The sequence below is a fragment of the Myodes glareolus genome, chromosome 2, assembly GCF_982192425.1.
Source record: "Myodes glareolus chromosome 2, mMyoGla1.1, whole genome shotgun sequence".
Taxonomy (NCBI): domain Eukaryota; kingdom Metazoa; phylum Chordata; class Mammalia; order Rodentia; family Cricetidae; genus Myodes; species Myodes glareolus.
This window is the reverse complement of record NC_142027.1, coordinates 39,702,103-39,711,175: the sequence shown is the minus strand read 5'-3', so window position 1 is coordinate 39,711,175 and position 9,073 is coordinate 39,702,103. Positions and strand designations below refer to the sequence as shown.

The 9,073-nt window shown below is 33.6% G+C and overlaps 1 pseudogene; it reads right to left on the bottom strand.

Moving 5' to 3' along the window:
• Positions 1-1,302: 1,302 nt before the first annotated feature.
• LOC125392737 (ribosomal protein uL24-like pseudogene) lies at positions 1,303-8,767 on the bottom strand (annotated as a pseudogene).
• Positions 8,768-9,073: the final 306 nt, after the last annotated feature.

The window sequence follows — 9,073 nt, the reverse complement described above, 5'->3', positions numbered from 1 at the left end:
TTAGTGTCTGTACTGTCTGTGATTAGACTTTCACCTATGTGAGTGCCATGTCTCTACTATATTATTTCTTCCTTAGATTTTAGAAAATTTATTTATTTGTTTATAAATATATACATATATATATATATATATACATGGGAACACTTTCATATTAATATAAATATATGTGAAATATGTTGGTATTACTTTGCTTTTTCATCTTTATTTTTATAGAAATAATAGTATATTATGCACCTTTTACTCTTACTAATGAAATGGTACTATGTAATGCAAAGGATAGACAAAGGGATTGCCTTAGTCAGTTTTCAAACATATGAATGATTCTGAGACAATTCTAATAATGCTTTTCATTTCCAAAATATTCCTGCTTGAATAATATTGCCACCAGATTAGTATATTCATAGCATACACCTCCCAATACAGATAGATACTAATGAGAACTCCATGATGTAGACATAGTATTGTAATATAGAAATGTGCTAACATAGGTTAACCTGTACTCATTACATAAAGTAATCAATTCCTTTGTGAATTGAGGTTAAAATATTTTAAGACTAACAAAACATGCCCAGTTCTAGTATATTTAATATTAATTAAAGAAAACTTTCTTTTTATATCTTCTACTCTCATCAATGGTAGACATTAAATGTAAACTTTCACAACCAACTGAAACTTAAAGAAATGAGTGGAAACAATGGGGTGTATCACCTTGGTATTTGGAACAGAAAAAAATTAGACAAAACCTAATATTAATTATGTTTAGATTTTAGATGATAAAAATGTATAAATATAGGTTTTTAAATAATGTGAACCAGACCTACCTAATGTGATAAAGGTGTGATTGTGCTATGTACTGTTACTCTGATGGTAGAATTCTTGTCTAGGATAAGGAGGATGGAGAGGCTGTTCAGTGGTTCAGAACAATTGTTCTTCCAGAGGACACAAATTCCAGAGGACATGGCACTCATATCAGATGACTCACAATCACCTGTAACTCACTCCAGTTTCAGGCATCTAAGTTCTTCTGTTGCCTATGGATAGCTGAACACATATGACACACACTAGATAAATAAACAAAATTATGAGAAATCTTTAAAATGAAATAATAGAAAATGAAAATTCTAATCACAAATTTTCTATTTTACTAAACATATTCTAAAACAGAAAATTTCTTTCTAAAAATTGATGAGCTATGTAACTCAATACTTTTTGTTTTAACTTAAGCAGTCTTTAATGAAAACTGTGTATGAGATGCCCCTACCCAAGCATCTTCTCAAACGTTTCTGTCTTGTATTTTCTCGTCTACTTTCCTACTTGTTGAGACTTGGCTTTCCTTTCCAGAATCTTTTTGAAGTCTTTGTCCTACTTTGTCCTTGTGATAAGTATCTTGCTGCGGTGGATGTGCCCATGGAAAGTTTTGTTATTACCCTTTTTCGCTGGATCCATTCAATGTAAATGAAATATTTGTTTCTGTGCACTTGGACCACTTTGCCAATCTGCTGGCCTTTGTAGTGTCATTGGACAACCTGAACTTCATCATTCTATCAAATGGGCCTAGATAAAACATTCTTTCCCAGCTCTTTCAAAAGGTGGGGAAGGAGAAGACATGATTTTTCTCTAAACGTGAGAAGGTACATTGAAATGTTGTTTGTGGTTCTTGCTTTGGTCAGAAGTCACCAAGTGACTGAACTTAATTTTGGCTACTGTGATCCAGTGATGGATACAAAAAGAATAAAAATCAATACATTTCTAATATACTATTAAAGACATTGTCATTTTGGCGTATGATTTATTTTTGTTTACCTTCAAATCCAATATCATAAAAGTTAAATTTTCAATGTTGAAACTTGAGATTTACTTACACAAAGTCATTTTATTATTGACTATCAGAAAATAAAAAATAAAAATATTATACTTAAAACATAATTTTGTGAGTTACTTAAAAACAAATACAATAAATTTATAGACATATTTTGAAGTTAAGAAAATTAATTAATATGTGAATTTACATATATGAATACTTCCCCGATATTTAAGTTAACAAGTTTTAGGTTAGGGGATTTTCTGAACTGTCATTGTCTTATTGTTATAAAACAAAATTTCAATAGAGGAAGCTGAAAAATATATTTAGCTAAATAATTTTGATAGGACGGTAAAATAAACATCAAAGTAGAAATTGTATAAGACACGTTTTATCAGTAAATACTGAGTTAGTGATACTACTTTGGCATTTTATAGAACATCCTCAAGATTCACAGAAAACATATTAACCTAGTTTAAACAAAGTATGATGCTATCTATAGGCTTGCAAATACCATCATTTTGGTTGACTGTATTTAGTGTTATTTTACTGACTACTGAAATTTCAAATATTGGTCAATCTCAGAGAATACTCAAAACCTGAATCAATTTGGGGTTGGGATGGTAGAGAAAGGATGTCTCCATTGAATAGCCCTGGCTATCCTGAACTTGTTTTGTAGACTAGACTGGTCTCGAACTCACAGGGACCCCTGTCTTTCAAGTGCTGGGACTAAAGATATAGACCAACTCGCCTGATATTCTGAATCTATTTTTATAACATGAACTTTGCTAGTTATGTCACAGAGTAAACACAGTGGTAACTTAGGATGCATTTGATTTCTGTGAATGAACTCTTTAATGTATTAGACTTTTTTAAAAAATCCATGAAGTGTCATTCCCCTCTGTATTCTGTGAAAATGTTTTATTATATTTGGTTAAAAGGAAGCCACAGAATATAGCAACAGGAAATCAAAGCAGAGAGAGAGGAGGAAAGAAGACCAAGGCAGCAAGCCACCTGTAGCCATCCATGAAGCAACAGGTAACAAATCATAACCTTTGTAGTAACATAAAATTTTAGAAATGGGCTAAGTTAATATGTAAGATTTAGTTAATAAGAAGTTTGAGCTAATAGACCAAACAGTGTTATAATTAATATAGTTACTGTATGATTATTCTGGTCTGAGAGGCAGGAAATGAACTAGCAGTCTGCATTTACAATCCCAAACAAAAACACAAACAAAATATCCACAAAGATACAATCAATGCAAATTTTCATCATATATGATTAACATCATTTTTGTGAACAATTGAATTTTTAATGGACTACATGACTTTAATTTGTACAAAAGAATCATTGAATTTTTTATTTTATCATTTATGTTAAATAATTTTATTATACCATTTATTTTAAATCAACCAGATGTCTATCTTTGAAGTGTCATATATTTTCAAATTTCATAAAAAAAGTAACAAAACATTATTAGGTACCTGTTAGACATTTTAATTATAAAAATTGTTTTCTGTTTAGTTTCATGTTACTTGGAAAATATTTTTATTGGAAAATTATCTTTTGTATTTCATTCTTCTTTAGTAAACATATGAGAAACGTGATTAAGCAACATTATATCCTATTAAATAAGGCACAATAACTAATCCCAGACACTGAGAAATGTAAAGAGTGACTGCACCTTTATTGCTTTACCTTCTTTTGGCACAGTGAAGAATAAAAATTGTCAAATTTTTAACAATTTGAATATTCCTTCAAATTGTTAAAGGTTCCTTAAGTTGTTCTGGTCTTATATTATAATGAGAAGAAAAGCAACTGTTAAAGAAAAGTTGCCCTGAAAAGTGGGGCTATTGCTCTTATAATTAACCAGAGTATGAGTAGACTTTTGGACCTAGACTGTGGGAGCCTTTGAAAGGTTTGGAATTCTGGGTTACAAAGGAGCCCAAGAATTCTTTAAACACTGCTTACTGTGATAGCACCATTTTGGTAGTTTTGTAGAAAAAACAAAACAAAACAAAACAAACTTGTATTAAAAATGTAGGCAGTGAAGGTCTGCTTCATTGGGTTTCAGAATGGAAGGAGGACTGTGCTCAGAATTGAACTGAAAGCCACTTTTGTCACATTCTGGCCATGCATCTTGCGATGTTTTTCCATCCTCTGAATATTAGAGTGAGGATAAATTTAGAAGAACTGGATAAATTTGTTTGGTGAGGGGTAAGTAAATTTAAGCCTATAATTTAAGCAATAATTCCCCTTTGTAGACTGGCTTATAATGAGAATTGAGAGCCAAGACTGTAGCTGAGAAACTATGAAAAAATGTGATTTTATGAGGAAATACTTGCAAACATGTTGAAAGTTGCAGATATAGTGGATGCAGATGAAACAGCTGTAATTGTTAAAAAAAAATGGTGCCATAAATGAGAAACATCGTTGTTTTTACTGCAACAAGAGGGAATGTGTCTTAAAAGTGAGATATGGAGCATCAAACGCTCTAGTGTCTCAGCATAATTATTTGAAGTGGAATCCCTGCAGAAAGAATGCTTGAGAAGACAGAACCTCCAGTATACCTTGTTTGAATAAAACAGCATGGAGAAATGTTTTCTTGTATCAGTATTTCAAGACCACACTAGGTATGGATGATGAAAGTAGGTCTGGATATGCCTGAACTGGCCTCAGAAGTTGGTATTTTCTTCCTAGTGACAATGGTGACAGACTCAAGAATGCATATATGTATAATTGTGCCATCTTAAACTCTGAGTGAAAATAAGTCATTCCTCCTTGCTAAACATATACATACCTATAAATAATACATATAAATGCATTATGAGATGGAGGGCAGTAGAATGTATGTAAAATGAGATTAGATCAGTTTAGTGCTGCAGATCAAATAGTAAGTAGCTTGACATATATGTAACATGAGGGGCCGGTTTGTTGGGGTTTCTGTCCCGCCCAGTACCCCAACAAGCCAGCAAGTCCCAAGGAAAATCACACACAGGACCCCATAAGGTTATAAACTGATTGGCCCATTAGGTCAGGCTTCTTGTTAACTCTTATAACTTATGTTACCCCATTATCTTTATCTATATTAGCACATGACTCAGTACCTTTTCCAGCGGGGCAGCTTACATCTTTCCTCTCCAGTGGTCTGGGCAGAACTGCAGAGGGAGTTTTCTGTGTCCTAGAATATTCCTAGTCTCTTTGCTCCACCCCTACTTCCTGTCTGGCTTAAAGTTCTTAGGGTAAAAAGGGAAGAAAGAGAGTAGTTGGGTGTGGTAGAACACACCTTTAATCCCAATGCCTGGGAGGCAGAAGTACGTTGACCTCTGAGACTTTAAGAGACAGAGGTAGTTGACCTCTGACTTCGAGGTGTGGTAGCACACACCTTTAATACTAGCACTGGGGAAACAGAGACACGTGCATCTCTGTGAGTTCAAGGTGTGGTAGCAAACACCTTTGAGCCCAGTACTGGGGAGGCAGAGACAGAAGGATCTCTGTGAGTTCAAGGACAGCCTGGTCTACAGAGTTATTTCAGGACAAAGATATACAGAGAACCAGTCTCAAAAAGTAAAAATTAAAAATAAAAGAAATAGAGGTTAAAAATAAAGCTGCACAAAGATGGAAAATACACAAAAATTCATGATACTGTATGTTATTATGCTCTCTTTAAATTGTTTAAATGCTGAGAAAGGAGCAACAGCTGCTAAAAGATATTTGTTTATAAATGCTGCTAAACTAATCCAAGATAGATATGTTCAAAATACCTTGACTTCTGAATTTGGATCTAAGGTTATGATACTTTGAAAAGGAGGTTCTTCTTTTGTTTTCACAGAGGATGAGACCCTGTGGATTGCTTCTATCCCAATATGGTATGATAGACCACGCCCTCCTGAAAGGTTTCTGTGAACACCCTCAAGAAATTGCTTCACTCTACTGCCAACTGAGATGAACCTGGCAGACAGGTTTTACCATGAAAGACCTGATTAACAGCACCCCTATTCAGCAGGAAAAAGTTTGGAGAGAAATAACTACGTCCATATTCCTAGATATTGTTTATAAATGTTCTTTTACATTTAAAGGGGGATATGATATAGATATGAATAATTTCATTGGTATGGATTTTAAGGTCAATTTTGTTATATGTATATATGTTTCTGATCTTGATTGAGGTATTGTGATTGTGTAGTTTATTTAAAAATACAATGTATAATTAAAAATATAGGTTGTTAATGGATAATACTAGCTTGTAGTAATGTTAGTCTGATTTTCTAGAAGTACATAGATATATTTCAGATAGACATTCATATCTTTCAAAGACTACAGAACATAGCATTTAATGTTTTAATAACTTAGGACTTTTCATGACAATGAGACAAGTCTGCTCCTGACAGCACCAATCTGCTTCAAGAGGAAGATGGGCATCGAAGAGGCTCCTTATGGAGTTGGTTAGCCATTTGGGCAAGAAATTGCTCTTGCCTGGACTGTTATATAAACTGGACACAGAGAACCCGCAGAGAGAGGACTGCTGAACTTGCCTAAAGGTGAGATGATCTTTCAGGGTTCCTGATTCATGAAAGAGTCTGCGAGACATTCTGCAGGACACAGCAGATAATGACTGAACTGTCTTTGAAATTTCCTGCTTCATGGAAATGTCTGCTGGATATTATGGGCCTGAAGGCTAAAAATGGATGCCCCAACAATACAGAGGAACTTTGGGTGACTGTCCAGGCAGCGAGATGTCTCTGTCATTTCTAGAGTTTTGAAAGTTGCTTACTTCTTGTTTACTTAGGTAATATATCCTTCTGGAGTCTTTGATGGAGTTAAAGAATGGATAGTCATAGTTATAGTTTTCCATTATTATGATAAAGATATAGATATAAATATTATGACTGTAATTCTTGCTTGATAACTGTTTTGTTATGTGTAATTTTACTATGTTAAAATGAAAGCCTTTCTTTTTTGTTTAAACAGAAAAAGGGGAAATGATGGAGGAGGTTTATCTGTCTATTGTGTTATTTTCATTGGTCAATAAAGAGACTGCCTTGGCCCTTTGATAGGACAGAAAATTAGGTAGGCGGAGTAAACAGAACAGAATGCTGGGAAGAGGGCTATGAGGCAGACACCATGGAGCCAGCCACCAGGTCAGACATGCTAAATCTCTCCCGGTAAACCACGACCTCGTGATGCTACACAGATGGTTAGAAATGGGTTAATCAAGATGTGAGAGTTAGCCAGTAACTAACTCTCTAGAGATAATGGGTCAGACAGTGATTAAATGAATACAATTTGTGTGTTGTTATTTCCGGGGCTAAGGTAGCCATGCAGGAGCCGGGTGAGGCGAAAAGCAGGCCTGCCCGCAGCTCCTCACTACATATATAAGGAAGCAAAAGGGTAGGAAAAGGATGAGAAAAAAGTTGTAGGAAGAATAGCTAATGTTCTTCTTAATTGCTGCTGGTTCAATTCTCTAGCCCAAACTTTGTTATTTCTTAGTAGATTCATTCAAACTTTCTAGTTCTTAATCAGTTTTAATAATTAATATTTTGATTATAAATAATCACATCACTTAGATTTTTTCTGAGATGTTTTTCTGTGTATATGTTATTTTTAAACTGTCTTCTTCTTCCTCTATATACAAGCACTCACAGAAGTTTGCATTTGTGAGCACTGTATTTTTAGCTTCACATTTTTCTTCTATAATTATTCTACAATCATACCATTTATTCTTTTAAACAGCAAAGCATATGTTTTAAATTTCATCTTCCCATTTTATTACTTTTAATGCACATTTTTATTTTTTGTTTATCCCTGCTTCAGATTTGACCGATCTTTTGTTTTTATTAGTGCACTGTCTCTTGAACTTCCTGTTAGTAAATTGACAATTAAATAAAGATATCATCCCTAGTCAGCAGTCATGGAATAGCATTTAAACCAACAGCCACAAAATTCCACACATTCCCTGTTTTAATCCCAGGGCACTTATATTTGTAAACCGCTGCAGGAAAGTGTCATGTTTTATTATGATGCACTTACCACTAATTAAACTGAATTTAAACTACTAAGAAAAATAAAAGAACTTGAAATAGGTAGTTATTAAAGTTTCTTTATTATGCCCCTCAACCAGATATGACAGTCAAATTGCATTTTGTTCCTTTCCATTCCTATTAGTTTCAAGGTCTTAGATTTTGTTTAAATCCATTTCAGGCTTTCCGTTACAGTTTGTCTCTTTTTAAAGAGAAGTTATTTTAAGAAATCTGATTCCACAGTGCTTTCACACTTTCTAAACCATATCAACATTATCATTTAAGATAAGTTATTTAAATTGAAAAAGTCATTACCATCATTTCCCACTATCATCTTAATCTTTTGCGATGTCTTAGCTCTTATTTATTGTCGATTTAGTATTATAAGTCTCTGATTATTGTTTCAATGACTTGGTGATAGTTTGAATCCATGAATGACTACAGTGCTGTTCCTGTCCATATACAGATGAGAAATGGCTTAAAGCTAGCTTTCTTTGTCTTAGTAGATAATATTTCATGACTGCTGAGTTTCATATTATAAATACATGAAACATTAGTTAGATTAATTTTCAAGTGAAAGTTATTTGCTCTAAAGGAACTTATATAAGACTTTCTATTTACTATTGGAATTCCAAATTTTGATCAGGATATATCTAAGTAAATGACCTTTTTTTATTAATCCTCGCTGAGACTTGGAAACCCTGTCAATCTTCAGGCTCACATCTTTCATCAAATAAAGAGAACTTTCATTATTTGTTTAAATATTACCTCTCCTCTATAATTTCCTCTATTTTATTCCAGAATCTCTTTTTATACACTTCAAAAGTCTCTTGCTGCTGCTCTTAGTAACTCACTGGTTTACTAATGTTAGTTATGATTAGTACTGTTTTCATTTGGTTTACAATTCTCTATATATCTCCCTGATTAACTTACCTCCACCCATAATAGTTTTTCTTTTTACTTAAAATATTTAACATCAAAATATTTTCTTATTGTTTGTGTGATACTGCTGTCTGTGCAGTATATGCATATGTGGTCATGTGATTTTGTGGGTATCAACACAGAGACCCAAGGATCATGTTGAGAGTCCCACTCAATCATTCCCACTTTACTTTTTGCGGACAGTATCTGAACTCTGAACTCCTGACAAGCTAACTTGAGGGATCTGCCTGTCTGGGGTAATAAGTATATCATTTTTTATTGGTTTGTTTTCTATGAGTGCTATGAATTTAAACTCAAGTCCTCATGC